Source organism: Camellia sinensis, chromosome 1 (genome assembly GCF_055761805.1).
Source record: "Camellia sinensis isolate YWXY chromosome 1, ASM5576180v1, whole genome shotgun sequence".
NCBI lineage: Eukaryota > Viridiplantae > Streptophyta > Magnoliopsida > Ericales > Theaceae > Camellia > Camellia sinensis.
In genome coordinates this window covers 245608038-245627100 of record NC_138961.1, presented here as the reverse complement: position 1 = coordinate 245627100, position 19063 = coordinate 245608038, and the positions used below count along the sequence as shown (strand labels likewise).

The window sequence follows — 19063 nt, the reverse complement described above, 5'->3', positions numbered from 1 at the left end:
CAAAAATTATATGTTTTGTTGAAGCTAAATTCAATTTAACTACAAGTGAATGATTGGGTTTGAGAGATTTGTTGGAAGTGAAAATTGAATATATTGTGAATAATATTTTATTTTGGAATGTGGGAATTTAAATTTTATTAGATACAAAATACACAAATATATAATGAAGAATATAATAGAACAGAGGGACTAATCCCTTACACCAAAACAAACTTACAAGCCAAAGAAAATGTTCAACAATGGGCTTTTGAAAGACTGCCATTGATGGCTTTGGAGAGAGAAGGGTTTGATTCAGCAAGAGAGAGAGAGAGAGAGAGAGAGAGAGAGAGAGAAGGCCTTCCCTTGGTGGTTTCATTTATAGATTGAGTGGTTTCATCCCGTGCGTACAAGGCACACGTGGGTTTCCGTCAAAGAAGTCAATGACTGTTAATTATTGGACCACATAGAGCCAAAAATCAAATTGTAAAGGCAAAATTGATACAATTAGAAGTACAGGGACCAAAATGAAACCACCGGTAAATCACGGATAAAATATAATAAAATAGAAAAATAACATGACTTAAATAAATTAATAAATTAATTTTTTTAAATATTGCCAAAAAGGCCTAAGTTAGCATACTGTGATGCACTCCATGTTGTGGGTTTGTATATAGTATGGTGTGAAATTCATGTGACTTATCATGTGATTTGTGACTTGTTGGTGACATTACTGATCAAATAATATTGGTTTAAAATAAGGGTGATATGGCCGATGATTTGTTCAACTTATCTTTGTAAAGAACTTTGGATTTAATTTTATTTTGTAGAATTGGGTTGGGCTAAATTTTTTTAGTTTTCTTATTAAATGGCTTGATTTTTTTTGCTTCTTTTTTTTTTTTTTTTTGGAAAAAAGAAAAGAAAAATTGCATCCACCAAGCAATGGGATAAAAGTGTTATTGTGCACTTAGCTATCACTATACTACAACATATAAGAGTTCAATTTGGGTAAACTATTAATAGGTCCTAATAATTAGACTTAATTTCCATCAAATCCTATTGAAAATAAATCTTGATAAAATTATCACTAAAAATAAATTTTTTGTGACAGTTTTTTACATACGTCGCTAAAAATTGACAATTAATAACATTTTTTTGTCATGATTTTTATAAATTGTCGCTAAAACTTACAATTAGTGACTTTTTTGTGACAAAATTTTCTCATAGGACCTATTAGACAATAAATCCAATTATTAGGACCTATACGTAAGTACCCCTAAGAGTTTTAGAGATCAAATTTTTTGGTCTTTAAAAGTAAAAATTTTGTTTCAAAAAATATTTAGGGACTAATTTCTATCGTTGTGAGGATAGTCGCTAAAAGTATGTCCCGAAAAGTAAAAAATAAGACTTTTAGCGACAAAATTTTGAAAACGGCACTAATAATTACACTTTTAGGGACAAAATAATCTGGTTTCAAAATAGTTTATTGTTTAAGACAAAAAATTTTGTCCCAAAAAGATAATAATTCATTACCAATGTCCAATTTTTGTTGCTAAAAATATAATAACAACACAACAAAAATATTTAGTTCCTAAAAAATAATTTGTCCCTAAATTTTAGTCTCTAAAACCTTAATCTTTTGTAGTGTATAATGTTATTGACATTTCGTTTCATAATAATTTTTTTTATTTAATATATGAATTTACTAGATGAGTTCAGATTTAAAAAGTAATAATTAAGAATTATAATTTAAATATTATAATGTAATCCATAATGACATGATAAATCATATGTTAATCTTTTCTTTTCTTTTTTTTGTAAACTTTTCCTTACCAGTAAATTGCAAGATAAATTTTTAAAATTTCATGTGAGACTGAGGCACAGAGTTGATCCCAGTTATTAAATTGCAAGACTCAAATTGTGAAATAATTTTTTTTAAAAAAATTTGATTGGAGACCGAGTTGAGTCGGTTCAGTACTTCTTTTTTTGAGTGCCGATTCGGGAGATAGATACTTTGAAAACCGTTCTGGACCATAATGATTTATAGATTGTTTAAACATGTGGCCGGTCCGAGGTAGGACAGTTTAATGGTGATACGAAGCGTAGTAGTAGTAGCAGTGTTTGTTAAGGGCTAGGGTTAGGGTTTAGATTTGAAATCCAGTTGATGGGAGGGAATACAATTATTTTCTCTACGCCAGTATCTCTTTTGTCTTTCCACATAGAATTTGTATGAAATGATAATGAAAGATCATACACAATTTATAATTAATTTACAAAGAAAGTCTCAAAGTGAGATATAGAAATTCTAGGTCATAGATTTGAACTCTAACCTCCTATTCGGGCTCACAGAGGCTATGTTCGATGGTTTTTTTTTCTCTCCTATTTGATGGATATATCAATTTTAGGATTTTAAGAATTTTCTGATAGGATCATTTATTTGCTGTTTTAGCTAATCAACTTATCAAATGGCAACAAACAGTTTGTTTCTGATATACATAATTTTTATGTGTGTGCGGTGTACCCTTTACATTTGGAAATAAGTATATAAATTATGAATTGATTAAATCTTACTTATTATAAGATTGTAGATAAAAATTTAATGGGTCTTGTAGATCACTTGCCAACTATTTTTTTTTTAGTTCTGTTAACATAATTGTTGTATAGATTCCCTACTCTTCTTCCGTCCCATGTCACGTTTTTTGGGATGTTTGCAACCATTTACTAGTTAACTCTTGTTCTCTTGCAGTTTCACTTGATGTACATTCAGAAATCACAATCTTTAAGTCATGATAAATATATGTGTGCTCACAAGTACATGTATTTTTGTAGTTTTAGTCTCCTCTGTTCTTCTTTGTTAAGTAACTTACATGATATGATTAAATTCGTAGTGGCACAATAAAAATGAATTTCCATGAAAAATACACCTATGTTTTCTAAAAATTTGAAAGATAAATATCAAGAAATTTGATCAGTTACCTTACATCTTACGACCTTGATTTTGGCAGAGAACCTTTTTTGGCAGCTTTGTATATTGCGTTCAAAATTTTACTGATGCTGCTCATTAATCCTGCAAAAAATATGTCATTTAACCGCTGCATTAGTGATAGAGATTTGGTTATTGTATATGAGAAGCATGATAATATGAAGGCTGTTAAAGTATGTGAGAATTCAGTTCTCCAGAACCGTTTTGGTGTTTTTAAACATTAGATTGTAAAACCCTTTGGTTCGAAGGTGTTCAGCAACAAGAGCGGATTTGTTTACTTGTTAGCTCCAACTCCTAAGCTTTGGACTCTGGTTGTGAGCCACAGAACTCAGATTCTATATGTTGCAGATATTAGCTTTGTTATTATGTACTTGGAATTAGTTCTTGGCTGTTTGGTTCTTGAGTCAAGCACTAGAAACGGATCTTTGACTACATCGCTTGCAAGGGCTGTAGCTCCCACAAGACATTGCTATACGTTTGATTTTCACAAAGAAAGGGCAGCCTCAGCTAGGTAAGAAATCAAAATCTCTCAAATTTATGTTACTTCACCATGTATTACTTAGTCTATGTTTGATTCCAATTGGACTCTATATCATAACACCTCATAAAAATCTGTTGTATATGGGCACCAAAAACAAATACAAACACAAACATAAAACAAAAAATAACAAAAAAAAAAAAAAAAGAGATAAACAATAACCAAAAGGGATTGTGATTAATTTTCTGTTTTTTTAGCATAATAAAATTGAAAAAAAAAAAAAAAGCTTCTCTATTTTCTTTAAAAAATGTGTTGGCATTTTAAAAGCTTGAAATAACTCAGAGGAACCTTTTTATATGGGTGTTTTTGTTTTTGTTTTTTATGTTTTTTTTCTTTTTTTAAATTTTTTGTAAGCCATATAGTTGATGCCTTGTTTAAGTTATGTGTTCAAGCTAACCATACTGAGTAATAGAATGGATGCTTCTTTGTAAAAAGAAAGAACTATCTTTGTTATTCACATTTTGTAATTGGTATATTATCGTACACACTCAGAGAATAAAGGCAGGATGGAAGGAGGATGGAAGACGGTGTTGAGAAAGCGTGGAGATCAAGGTTACAAGAGCAAAGGAATGGATAATGATATTCATACGATTTTTGTGGATAATCAGCCAGAATCAATGGATCCAAAAGCGTTGTAGAAAGTATTTACCAACTTTGGGATTGTAATGGATGTGTACATCCCAAACAAAAGACAAAAGATGACGCGATCCAGATTTGGGTTTGTACGTTATGCCTATCCAGTGGTAGCAAAGATGGCAGTCCAGAAAGCACATGGACTCTGGTGTGATAACAAAGTATTGAAAGTAAAAGTAGCAGATTTTGTCAAAGATAAGGAAGAACAACAGAGGTTATTAAAAGCACCAGTTGGATTGAGGGAGATTGGTAACACTAGTAGGGCACCAGTTGAATGGAGGGCGATTGGTAATACTAGTAAAGCTCTAGTTACTGTACAAATGGGGAAGTCATACGCATAAGCTATTAGTGGAAAAGGGATAGCGACCAATACCAGCATTACTATAAATGCTTATGAGAAAGGCAATGGTTGGCTTTACTAGTATTACCAATCGCCCTCCATGGTTGGCTTTATAACAGTGTGATTGTTAGACTTAAGCCATTAAGCTGTGTGGCAGAGTTTAAAGAGGAGCAGCAGATTAGAGCAATGGGTGACATTCAGGTTAAAGATGGATGAGGCAGAGATATAGTGTTGACTTTTGAATCAGTAGAAAGCATGAAAGAGAAAGCAAAACTAATGGAGGGATGACTTCATGAGTGGAGTGAGTCAGTCAAGGAATGGAAACAAGGGATGGATATTGAACAGAAAAAGCTTGTTTGGCTTACATGTTATGGTGTGCCTTTCAATCTATGAAATAGTAAAACTTTCACTAATATTGGGAGGTTGTGGGGGGAAGTCATTGGCATGGATGATGATTGTCATGCCCAAAATTTGAGACCGCAAAAGAAATATATAAAGTACAACTCAAACAATAGAGATAACCACAATATTTTAATATACACATATAAGCAGAGTTATAACATAGATAACTGATTTGAGTTCCACTAGAGGTTTACAAAACACTGTCAAACCAAAAGGTAAAAGGAGAGAGAAAACAAAACAAACTACTAGTCCAAATTTTCAAGTGAACCATGGCTCTAAAACTTCATCTTGATTATCTTCGGGATAACCTTCCCCGTCGTAAGCTGCTTCTTCACCTGGCATGACACGCCATGAGCTTAGAATGCCCAGAAAAAACACACACACCCCTATATCCTCTATCAATCAATCAACCATACACAACAAATCAGGTAACATAACATACTTACATTAAGGTTTTATGAATTAGTAGTTAGACTAGGCATCTAGAAACCCCCAAAGAGATCCTTCTACCCAACCACAAGGATTAAACACTAGACTATTCAGAACTCCCGCTTTTGCTGCTTTGCAGACCTTACCACCTATGCCCACCTTCCGATTATTTACCTGTCAGTGGCATTGATGGACCTCAAAAGGGATGGCCAACAAGTGGGCTTGCTTACACCCAAATCATGCCTAGGGCTCGCTTACACCCTGCACATACCATACCAAATCGTGCCTAGGGCTCGCTTGCACCCCACACATACCATACCAAAGGGCTCGCTTACACCCAGAGACAACTGCATAGAGTCTGAATACATCCGGGTTAACCTAGGGACTCGCTTCAATTGCTTGTGCAAGACTTAACTCATTTGGTATTAATGCCATCATAATTCATGTTATGCATATGTATAAAATTGTTCTAAAACGCTAAGATGAACGTCAGCCATTGCCAACCCCTTATCATTTCCCGTTTAGTAGATCTTTTGCTAAGTAAGTTAGTCACATTCGGTAATTCGGTCATATAAAAGAGTATGAGAAAAACATACAAGAGGAAATATAGTCCATGATCATCATACATAAGTATAGTAAGGTAAGAAAACAACATTAGGAATGCTTTGAAACACTTAGAGACAATAACATAATAGAACACAATTTCCAGCACTGTTCGTTTCTGCAGGGATAACAAGAACGCTTTGGTAAAAATACTTCTAGGTCAAATTAGAAGCTGAAATTGCACAAAAACAATATTCAATCTGTCTAGTTTTAGTTCCAATTTTCAGAAGTTGCATAGCACCTCCAAAAATTCATCTACGAACTATATTCGAAAACTTGTCCAGATTTGTCACTCTTTGGGAAAACTAGTTTTTCTCTCAATCTACTTGATGGTTTTCACTCAAATAAAATCTGTTGGAAAGAGGACTCAGAGTTCTAAATTTTGACAGAAGAACCAACACAAGATGATTTTTCTATAATTTTATAAAATTTCTAAAAGTGGACTGTTTTTCAGAGACTCAGGACCAGGTTTTTCAACAAATTATCCAAGCCCTAAAAACACACAATTAGGAGCTAATAAAATTAGCACAAACTCTAAACACACAAAATATCCTACAATAAATTCAGATTTGAGAATTAGATAGATTTGATATTCCTTTTAAATTAGAGAAGTTGCAGCAGTGCCTAATTTCACAAATTTGTAAGATAATGACACTAAATCATACCCACACTTTCACACACACCAAAAACCCTATTTACTATTAATTTGTAACACAAGAGGCATACTAGATAATAGGATGAGATGGTGAAAGGATTGGAGTAGATAAGGGAGAGGTATGTTCTTACCTTCACCTTCTTGAATCACCTTTGATTCCTTCTTTTTCTCTTCTTTTTTTTTCTTCTTACTTCTCTACTTCCCTTAAGCCAACTCTCCCTCTCTCACCCTCTCCTTGGGCTATTGAAAACGTGAGAGTGAATTTGGGACAAGCTCTCAATTTATAGAGTATAAGGGTAGCTTAATGACTAAGGAAGCTAAATATCTAGATTTTTTTATTTATTTATTTTTGTTTGTTGTTATCCAACCAACTTTTCCACCAAAATATTATATATATATATATATATATATATTTAAACTATGTATATATTCAAATAAATAATAGTATTCTATTCAAATAAACAATAAATGAAAGAACAACAAAAACAAAAAAATATAAATAAAAATAAAATGGGTGAATTAATTTAGAAATTATGAGGTAAAATAAAGAAAACTAAGTTTTAGGATAGTTCCAATCATAAAGTGGTGTTCTATGATTTAATTATGGTAACACACGAAGAAATTATTCTTTACTTGGGCCCTTACGCAGACTTTTACAGAACTAGGGCTAAAATGCTATTAACCTAAGGCTCAGGGTTTCAAGTGTAATTAAAAAAAATTAGGGTCTCTACAATGATACATTTAGAATGCACTCATTTCACAATGGAAAGGTAAGGATAGCTACAAAATGTATGGAGTCTATTAATAAAACTATCAACCTAAACTACAAGGGAACAAATTTCCTAGTAACAGCATGTGAAGAACAGGGGGTTATATCGGAGGTGATATACCAACAGTGCAAGTCTTAAAATTTGCAGAATAAAGGGCATAATAACAGCTCCAATGGTGACAGAAAGGATCGGAGGTCAGAAGTGGAAAGCAAAAGGGTTGATGATGAAGCTGATGTGGAAAGCCAAGTAGGAGGTGAGCTGGATAGAGGAGGTGACATGGAGGTAGCAGGGTATGACAAGGCATAAAAGTCATAATGGTACAGCTAGACAAGATAGATGGAGAAGCATGTCTATAGTTGAAGAAACTGACATCAACTTAGGAAAGACAAACAGTGGGGGCGCATGTAAGGAAAGGTCAGCTGTACCAGTGCAGAACTCTATGCAATTTGAAAATATAGGCAAACAAATCATTGAGGGGCTTCATGAGAAGCTTAAATGGGTCTGAGAGAAATAGATCTGGGCTTAATATAGAAGTATTATTAGGTAAGGCCCAAGATGAGGGTGGGAACTTTTGGGGCCAGAGATTGTTTGGGGTAAGTATCTCAGAGACTCAGCCCACAAAGGAGAACTTTGCTTATAATGAATGAGAGGTAAAAGCCCAATTAAGAATATAAAAGAAGAAGAACAGAGTGGTCAAGAACAAGTTTGTAATGACAGCTCCAAAAAGAGCAGTGAACAAGAAGGAAAATGCAAAAAAATTTCAAGGAAAGAAAAAAGGAACCCTCCACTTTGGGGGTGGATCATCTTTGAATTTGAAGAAAGGAGCTGTGTTTCGATCAACTATTGCAGCAATCTCCTTATCAGTGGCAAATAAAGCTGGTAGTGGACAACTTTTACTCAATGAGGCAAAGGCATCACTCCAATTAGGGCATGTTCTTGGGTTAAAATGTAAAGGTAATGAGGAAGAAGCGATTAGCAAGCTGATGGAGCTGGAGTCTAATGATAAGGAAAAAATGGTGAAAATGGGTGGTCATGCCAACTGATTTGGATGACGTGGTGAACTAGAGAAAAACTTGTCTTTAATGAAGTTATTATCATGGAATATAAGAGGGCTTGGTAAGCCTATTAAAAGAAGAAAAGTCAAAAAAATATTCGTTGAGAGAAAGGTAGAAATGGCGCTGCTTCAAGAAACAAAGAGGACATCAATTGATGAAGAGTTTGTCAGATCATGTTGGTCGGGAGAGAGGATGGAGTTCATGGCAGTAGATTCAGATGGAGCAGTGTAGATGTCCCCGAACGCCCCGGGAGGAATGAGTTCCCTGCTCCGTTCGATATTGGGCTCACTACAGTTCAGGACTCTCAAATTGTCACGGTTCTAAGTCTGAACCAAAGAGTCCAAATCCGACAAATCGTTTTGAGAAAATAGATTTTTAGAAAAGAAGTGCCAAACATGGACTGCTTTGCCAGATACAGAGTCACCACCTAAATATTTTATTTTAGGGAAATTTAGGAAACCCTAACTCGTTTGCCTAAGGCCACGTGTCCGTCATCACCAAAGTTGCCTCGGCTCGGGAACTTGGGTACGATTAGGGAAGGTCACTTCGTGAGCACCCCCGCTCTCCTGATCAAAGATCGGCCTCTACTAACCATGATATCTATTTTTGAAAACATTATGTGTTCTTATTCCGGTTATTAGGCTAGATTTACTATGTGATGCGCACAGCATACAAGTATAGACTAGATCGCCTGAATTGTAACAAAACATTTCATGTTTATTTTTGAAAGATTGTTTGCTACTCGCAAGTAGGCTTAAAGATGCAGATTTTGCCACCCTCGGGTGGGCTTAAGGAAAGATGATTTTGCCACTATCTAGTGGGCTTAAAACACACATTTGATGAATTGTTCCAATTCAAATAACCTAACCTTCACCCACAGGCATTCAGGCAGTTATATCACATAAGCAAATGGCCTCATGGTAAGCATGCTATTCATGGCAGTCACTCACACGCATGCAAGGATGCTAAAGCATAAAACTCACCGGGTACTCCAAGCCAAAAAAGAAGCTAATTAGAAATCTATGCATGATCCTAATTATACAGAAGTGCCTAATGCAACACATGCAAAAATGTAACTATAGCAGGCTCGGCTATTCTAAACATGACATATGAAATGCTACAGCTAATATGTATTCAATTTGGAATTGAAAATACAATGCAGTTAGTATGATGCGCCGAGCCCGGTGCATGCAAAACAGATGAATGAATGCAAACATGCTATCATACTGTATGCTAATTGAAATATGCCCTAATCTAACCATCATAAGCAGGTAAATAAAAGGGAGAAAGACGTGGGGTTGGAAGACATACAACACACACACGCACACTTATTACAGTTGTGCCCTCGCGCAGAGGGTCCGAATAAATAGTACAGTCCGAATAATACAGTCCAAATAATACAGTCCAACTATATACAAATTCCTAATTAATTTACAAATTAACTAAGAAAAATGATAAACTGGCATGCAAGCCAGGGACTGCCTTGACTCTTTTTCAGATGATGGATGATGCATGTCGGGGCTGCCTTGCTCGGAAATCCACTGGGATGCCCCAATTAGCCTCTGTTTTACATTTATTCTTGGAAAGCGCGTTAAGCTCCAGAAGGTTGCTAATTCTTGATTTGCTGCAACAGAGAGCAGGAAAGGGGCATAGCAATGTATTTTCACAAATATATGCATGCCTCGATCCTCGTGCCACCAATCACGCATATCGATGCATGATGGCCGAGGAATCGAATTGTGCAACTCAATATAGAATGAATGCACGTAGAAACACAACAAAACCTAACTCCATCATGGATAATCCGGAGTGTCGGTGACTTGGGATTGAGACACGTTCCGTCACTCGGAGTACGAAACGTACCTCGTTTCCCGTGCCCGGGCTAACTCCTACCCCAAACACGATGCAATATGCATGATATGCATGAATGCAACTAATATACAACCTAGCATGCACAATGCTATGAGATGGCATACACGATGCACGAGGTAACATGGCATACACAATGCGCTAACATACGGCCTAGCATACGCAATGCTATGGAATAAAATGACATATACAATGCATGAATGGACTTACACTAACACAAGTGGACCTCAGCCACACTCACATAAGAGGCCATGAGATGGAAATGAGACAACTCGAGATGCGTACACACGTGCATGCAAATCGAGGACCGAACCTAAGGCACGAATGCCACTCTACCAAAGCATGGCAAGGCATGGAACAGGGTATGCAAACATGCAAATTTCAGCGCTAAAATATGACCCGAAACAGCCCCAAATCATGACAATATAGCACCCGATGCATGAAATGGCCCCGAAATGCAAGATTAAACACATGAAATGACTTGTAGCTACATCAAGCATGCATTATTTGATCATGACATGTGAAGACAGATTCAAGCCAGCCCAAAAAAAAGCACATTTACAGTTCTAAGCAAGGTCAAAAAATAAACACAAATAGGGAAAAACTAGCATGCAAAAATGGCCCTAAATGTGAGATAAAGAAGCAAGTCATGGCTTCTGTCCTCAAACAGATGAGGGCCCTTCAACAATGTTGAATAGGGGCCCAAAATATGATATTTTACAGTTTATAACAAACCCCCAAAACCAACACAGGTATGGCTAAGCTCTCATGCAAGAAATGGGCCAAAAGAGGGACAAAGAAGCAAGTGGTGGTTTCTGGCCTCAAACACAAAGGGGCCCTTCATCAATGTTGAAGAGGGGCCCAAAATATTGCACTTTACAGTTGATGGCCGGACCCAAAACAGTATACAAGAATGCTCAAAATGCCATGCAAAATAAGGCCAAAAGAGAGATATAACACAAAGTATATAAAGGATGCCTCAAACAATGAAAGACCCTTAATGAAACATGAAGAGGGGGGAAAAATAAGGTCATTTTCAGTTCTGATCAGAGTCCAAAAACAGAAGCACAAGAGGCTAATAAATCATGCAAAAATGGAGCCAAAAAAGGGATATAAAGGCAAGTGGAATATAGGAGCCTCAAACAGTAATGAGCCCTTCAACAACATTTAAGAAGGGCTCCAAATAAGCCATTTTACAGTTTATGACATGCCTCAAAACAATTTATACATAGGCCAAAAATACTACACAAGAAAATGGCATACAAGAGAGGCAATGAAGCAAGTGCAACAAGGAGGCCTCAAACAGTGAGAGGCCCTTAAACAAACATGAAAAATAGCTCAAAATAAGCCTAGTTCCAGTTAGGTTTGGAGCCCAAAACAGCAAGCAAGTATGGCTAATGTATTGAACAAAATAAAGCACAAAAAAAGAAAATAGGGACTCACCCTTGAAGACTAGTCTTTGGAAGCCCCTTGGCTTGAGATGCAGCACTCCTAGGCTCTGAAGAACAACCTCCAGCTGCTGGAATGGAGGATGGAAGGGTGGGGGTATGGGTTGGTGAAGAAATGAGTGTAGGACTTGAGGGTTTGGAGCTTGGAAAGATAGAGAGAGAGAGAGAGAGAGAGAGAGATACAAGGCAAGAGGCTCAAAGGTGATTTTTCTAACCCCTAAAACCAGAGCTGGAGGCTGGTTATATAGGCAAAAAGAGGGGGAAAATGGGGGAAAAAAATGGAGGGAAAACAATCATGTTTCCCCCAAAAAATGCACCCCCCCGGATACACAATCTGAAGGGAAAATAGATGCATATCTGCACTGTAGCTGATGCAAGGATTCTGGCCGGCCAGTTATTGGGACTGTAGGTGGCCGGCCAGCTACCTCCCATGGCCGGCCGGCCAAGGGTCAAAAGGGTCAAGTGTGATTAATGGCCGGTCACCACAAATAGAGAGCCTCTGATGTGTGCACAACACAACCCTGTGGTTAAACACTAGAAAAAGTGAAACAGGAGAGAGAACAACCCACTTTTAGAAGGGGTTCAAAAGGGTCAGAAAGGATTACTGGTCGGCCACCAAATATTGGTGGCCTCCTAGATGTGCACATCACAAATATGGGATTTAGGGTTCAAGAAAATGGCCCAAGGGTGTTCAACATTGGCTTTGAAGTGAAGAAAATCGGGCAACGGAGGGCGACGAAGGGATAAAGTTGGCTGACAGAACAATTACTAGCCTCCCACCCTTCTACGGCCTCCTTATCAATGAAACAGAGGTCCCTGCCAAAAATGAACCAAAATCGATGCAAAACGAAGGTTCGAGGGCCGAAACACGCAGCCCGAGGCCCCGAAAACTGGCTGTTAGGCACCGGGAGCGATGTTTGACCATAAAGTCGGTTTCCCAGACCACAGTGTCCCTCAAAAGGGAGCAAATAAGAAGTATGCCAAAAATCGGAGCCAACGGAGATGGTTAAGTGGTCCCGAACCGAGGCACACAGCCAACAATTCTGAAAAATCGAAAACCGGACTCCAAACGGGCAAAATGGCCTACGACCATGAAACGTAGCCTATGGCCACTGAGAGATGATCTACGAGACCTCTCCCTCCCTTCGCGAAGAGAAAAAAAAGAAAATCGAGCCTGGTTCGCAAACCGAGGCGAAGCATGAAAGAGTCCGAAAGTCCGGAGGCAAGGCTCATAGCCGAGACCCTGAAACTTCTGAACGAGCACAATATGCAACATCACCAAGCGCTCAATCGGTGACGTCTGAGTCTTAAGGTCGGTCAAAAATGGGGTGTCTACAAGCAGGTGGTGGATTGCTTTGCATCTGGAACCCAGATGTTCTTCAACTTGTGGACTACTGCTGTAACAGGAATTTCATCCTTATGATATACACTCTTTATTGTAGTTTTAAATGTGTGATTGTTAATGTATATGGTCCAAATGATGATACTAGTAGACGAAGGGTATGGGGTATATTGAATAGGCTGAAGTCAGGAGATAAAAAACCTTGGTGTTTGGGGGGTGACTTCAATGAAGTTAGAAGTATATCTGAAAGGAATGGTTGTTCTAGAAGGGACAGAGGTATGAGTGATTTCAATGAACTAATTGAAAATCTAGAAGTGTACGATATACCAATGTTGGGAATAAAATTTACCTAGTGCAACTCTCAAGAAGGAGAAAAATGGAGTAAGCTTAACAGGTTTTTGCTTAGTCCAAAATAATTGCAGAAGTTCAATTTCAAATTATGGGGATTACCAAGAAGGCTATCTGATCATTGCCCTATCCTGCTCATAGAAGATAAGAGGGATTGTGGTCTAAAGCCTTTCAAATTCCTAAATGCCTGGACCCTTCATTCTCATTTCCAAACCTTTGTGGAGAAAATTTGGAAGAAAACTCATGTAGAAGGCTGGGTTGGCTTTCAGTGTCTAAGGAAACTTAAATCACTTAGAATAGCACTAAAATAATGGAATCAGGAAGTTTTTGGAAATGTGGATTGTAAACTCAAGCTTTTGGAGGAGAAATTACATGTGCTTGATTTGGCAGCTAAGGAAAGGCCACTGTCTGAGGCAGAGTTAAATAGAAAAAGGGAGGCAAAAAAAGAAGCATGGAAATTGAGTACAATGATGGAATGGGTATGGTTGTAGAAGTCTAGAGTTAACTGGGTATTAAAAGGAGATAAAATCCCAAAATTCTTCCATGTGATGGTTGCATCTAGAAATAATAGGAATGCATTGTGCCCACTTACTGTTAATGGGGTTATAAAGGAAGATCCAGTTGAAATAAGGGTTGTAGTCTCGCAACATTACAGGAAGCATTTTTCTGAAACCTGGTTCAGCAAACCAAGTTTATCTGGCCATTTTAAATCCATTGGAGAAGAAGAGGTTAGAGCTACAATAGAAGCTGAGTTTTCTAAATCAGAAGTGGCAGCAGCAGTTAAAACCTGTGATGGAAATAAGGCTCCAAGTCCTGATGGTTTTAACTTGATGCAGTTTCAGAAGTGCTAGCAGTCAATAAAAGGGGATGTGATGCGGTTTATGAGGGAGTTTCATCAAAACTCTAAATTGGTGCATGGAATTAATAGCTCATTTGTTGTTTCGATTCCTAAAAATGATAATCCTTCTTGCCTCAGTGAATACAGGCCTATTAGTCTCATAGGTTCTCTTTACAAAGTGCTTGCAAAAGTATTATCAAATAGAATTAAACATATATTACCAAGGATTATTAGTGAATCTCAATCAACTTTTATAGGGGCTAGAAGTATATTGGATGAAGTGTTGATTGCTAATGAACTTGTTGATGGTTGGAAGAAGAATCAGAAGAAAGGTATTGTTTTAAAGCTAGATTTTGAGAAAGTATATGATTCAATTAATTGAGAGTTTCTCTTCTCTATGCTTTCAAATTTTGGGTTTGGTTCTAAATGGATTAAGTGGATGCAAAAATGTGTCTCATCAACGAAAATCTCCATTTTGGTTAATGGATCACCGACATCTAAATCCAGTCCCCAAATGAGGCTTGGGCAAGGTGATCCGTTATCACCTTTTCTATTTAATATTGTCGTAGAGGGCTTGAACATTTTGCTAACCAGGTTGAAGAGTTTGATTAAAGGTGCAGTTGTTGGCTCAAATGATCTCAACATTACTCATTTGCAGATTGCGGATGATACAATAATATTTTTTGAAGCAGAAAGGAAGGAGGTATTTACTATTAAAAGGATTTTAAGGTGCTTTGAAATAGTGTCTGGGCTGAAGATTAATTTTCATAAGAGTGTGGTTTGTGGGATTGGGCTTAATGATGAGCTATCTAAAGAACATGCTTCCATTTTGAATTGTTTACATCAAAGTTTGCCATTGAAATATTTTGGTATGCCCTTGGGAGATAACCCAAGGAGAAGACGGACTTCGAAACTAATAATTGATAAATTTAAACAGAAGTTAGCTTCTTGGAAAAAGAGGTTCTTATCTTTTGCTAATAGGATGACAATGATAAAGTCTATGTTATCATCCTTACCAATTTATTATCTATCTTTGTTCAAGATGCTTGAAGGGGTTGCAAAGGAGATTGATAAAATCCAGTCCAGATTTTTATGGGGAAGTGATGCACTAAGAAGAAAAATTCATCTAGTTAAATGGGGGGAAATAACACAAAGCAAAAGTAGTGGGGGTTTAGGTATAAGAAAAGTGAGACTTATGAATGCTTGCCTTCTTTTGAAGTGGTGGTGGAGATTTTGGGGTGAAAATAATGCTCTCTGGAAACAAGTGATTTGCAGCAAATATGGAGAGGTTAGAGGAAGTTGGTGGCCACTACCTGTTGAAGGTCCAAGGTTATCTCTAGTCTGGAGAGATATCCAGGGGATTGCTGAATCTTGGCCTCAGTTGGTGGAATTCTTCATAAATAATATCTCTCTTATTGTTGGTGATGGAAGAAACATCAAGTTCTTTCTTCATAATTGGGTTGGCAATGTATGTCTCAAAGATGAATTTCCAAGATTATATTCTGTGTCCCTTGACAAAGTTGAATCAGTGAAAATGGTAAGCAATAAAAGAAATGGAAATAAAGAGTGGGAACTGGTTTTCAGGAGAGCCTTGTTTCAGTGGGAACTAGAAGAATTGAAGAGACTGAGAGTAATACTACTTAATGCACCTGCCCTTCAGGATGGAATGGTGGACAGATTAAAATGGAAAGTAGAAAATTCTGGTGTTTTAACTGTTGCTTTTGCCTATAAATGGAGTGCATCATCTATTGAAGCTGGTAGCAACTTAGCAAGGTTTATATGGAAGAATGTGGCTCCACCAAAGGTGCAGTTTTTTGGGTGGTTAGCATGGAAAGAGAGAATCAAGATAACCAGCTATCTTCAAAGACTATGTGTCCTTAGTGATACTTTAGATGTAAACTGTATTTTCTGCAAGAATGAAGTGGAAGATATAAATCATGTGCTGCTCTTTGACCCATTTATTTGGAGGATTTGGTCCAATATTATCAGTTGGTGGGGTGTATCTTGGACAATGCCTGGATCCATGTCTGGTTTGTTACAATGGTAGGCTAGGTTTAAACTATAAAAAAAAAAAAAAAAAGGAATTAACCATTTGGAAAGCTATACCATTGACGGTGATTTGGTCTATTTGGAAGCAGAGGAATGAAAGCATTTTTAAGGGCTCGCTGGTGGATTTTGAAGGGCTATGTGATGCTATCAAGGTCAGGGTTTCTTTTTGGGTCAGAACTTCTAACCCCTCTTTACTCAGTTAATGATATTGTGTATAACTTGAAGCAGGTTAGATTATGTATAAGGGGTTGATTTTGTGTGGTTTAAGGCTGCTACTGGGGGAGTTATCTATGCGGTGTTTTTGCCTGGCAGAATGGTTTTGATTTTCTTGGGGGCTTTTTATTCTAGCTAGGCCTGGTCTCTCACCATCCCTGTGTGGTTGAGCTTGTAGATGCTTGTTGGTTTTGATATTCTGTATAGCTGCTTGTTTTGATGCTGATGAAGATGTGTTGCTGTTGCTATATGGTTGTAGCTACTGTTGCTGTATGGTTTGGTGCTAAAAGGATTTCATCTTAGCACTGCTATTATGTGGTTGTAGCTACTGCTACTAGTGTTTCTGTTTTGCACAACTGATGAAATGATTGCTTATTTAGGGGAGTTCAACCAAATTAGGAGGCTTTATGTGAAGTACTCAAAGTCAAAGTGGCTATGGGTAAAGAACCATCACATTAGCAGTTGGTTTGTGTCGCTAATTGTTGCCAGTAGTTGCTCATTTTTTGTTGGTTTTGGTCACCAGTGTGGCGACCTCTCAGTGCTTTGCTCATCTGTCATTGTAGATTAAGCAATGTGTGGTGTGCTTTTTGGGTGGTATGTTCTTGATGGGTTCAGGCTTGGGTGTGTTTTTGTTTTTGGCTGGGTTGTTTTTTTCCTCTCCCCTTGTCTCTGATCCTGTTTGGTTCCTCACCAAACTTAGCTTGTTGCTAGCATATGATTGGGCTTTCATATGTTTAGCTATGATACTTCTTGCACTTGCCTTTTCTTTATTGATGTATTATTGGTATATCTCTTTTAATCATCAATAAAGTTTCTTTTTTGCTGATCAAAAAAAAAAAAAGGATACTTCTTCTTCAAACTGAGGTCAAGTTGATGTTATTTAAGATGAAGCTTGTGTTCTCAAATTCAACTCAGGTTACGTTTGATGTTATTTTTTTGGTCCCCTCAATGAATTTAGGTTACATGGTGTGATCCAATGACAATAATAAGCTTGTCTAGATTGTTAAAAAGAATGTTTGTCTCAATAAAGCCATTCACAACAACATTCAAGTAAAGTCACAAACGACTGCACCTTTATGTATTTTGAAGACGTAAAATTTTGAAAATGCTAACTTGAGTTTTTATTTTTAAGGCAGGGAAGATTTTGAGAGGACAGGACTAAGTAGTGTAGTCACAGTGGGAGTTAGAGATATTCAAGGTGATGATTTTTGTGGAAAGGCTGATTCTGTCTTCCTAGACCTACCACAACCTTGGTTAGCCATTCCTTCGGCTGGGAAAATATTGAAACAAGATGCAATTTTGTGCTCATTCTCACTGTGCATTGAGCAAGCACAACATTCTTGTGAAACTCTACAATCAAATTTTCCTGGTAAGCACTTTTGCAGCTTATTCTTCTGGATTTTATAAGCCATTGTGTTCTCATTTTCAATTTTGGCCAACACTGACTTGATTTTGATGCTTTTTAAATTCATTTGTTTTGATTATTAGCAGTTGTTAATTGGCGATTGAATTGCCAGTTTACATTGAAATTACATTTTGATGGATGTTGTAGTCATCTTGTGCTTATGTAGATATAAGAACATTTGAGGTACTCCTTCGCATGTATGAAGTTAGAGAAGGGAAAACAGAGAACTTCCAAGCTAATGATAGTGTTGCTTTTGGGTCTCTTCCTTGCAAGAGAAGGCATGGCTCAAATGAAGGCAGCAATGCAAGTTCTCTTACAATCATGGTTAGACCCTCAGTTGGGGCCAAAGGTCACACTGGCTATCTCACTTTTGCAAGACTCGGATGCCTTTCTTAAAGAATATGATGACAACTGCTTAGAAAGCATGCTACAAATTATTTGTTTTATTTTATTTATTATTTAATTTTTATTTTTATTCAAGCATGTTTGGTTGAGAAGGTTGAAAGTCTTATATGAAGTTTGCAAGTTATATATCAGTTAGTATAAATTATGATCATATGGTGGAAATTACATCTTATTATCGTATGAAGAGGTGCAATCTACAACATCAAAAGGACAAGATGAAATGGTTATGATTAATTTGAGACATGGTTGTTAAAATAGTTGTTAAGAGACACAAGGAAGAGTTAGTGGTGGCGGGGTGGTGGGGGCATGGTTGTGAAGTGTTGGATCAGATGTAAGGAAAATTAAGTTTTGCTACATTTTGATAATTTTAAATAGGAATAGTATTATAATAAAAAAATTTTGAAGAAAAATGTGAAAGGGGATTTTTTTATTTATTTATTTGTTAAGTAAATAGAAACTTCTTTTCTTTCTTTTTTTGGTGAATAACTTCTTTTCTTTATAACATTTCTATTTTTATATCATTACTTAATATTTAGCATACATACTTGTAGCCCAATAAAATTAAAATCCAAAATATTATATGTAGTATTTATTTGACTACTTTATTTCTCATTTTATATTATTTAATTTTAATTAATTATAAATTATTATTTATATTTTTTCAATTATAAAATAACTTTTTCTTTGGGGATTTTATTTACAAACAAAAAATCATTAAGCACTCCTAATTTCTAAGTACACACTGTTTAATTATTTAAAATT

The 19063-nt window shown here is 36.6% G+C and overlaps 1 pseudogene; it reads left to right on the top strand.

Annotated features, from left to right (window-relative positions):
- Positions 1-3027: 3027 nt before the first annotated feature.
- Positions 3028-18292, top strand: LOC114321108 (uncharacterized; annotated as a pseudogene).
- The last annotated feature ends 771 nt before the right edge of the window (positions 18293-19063 follow it).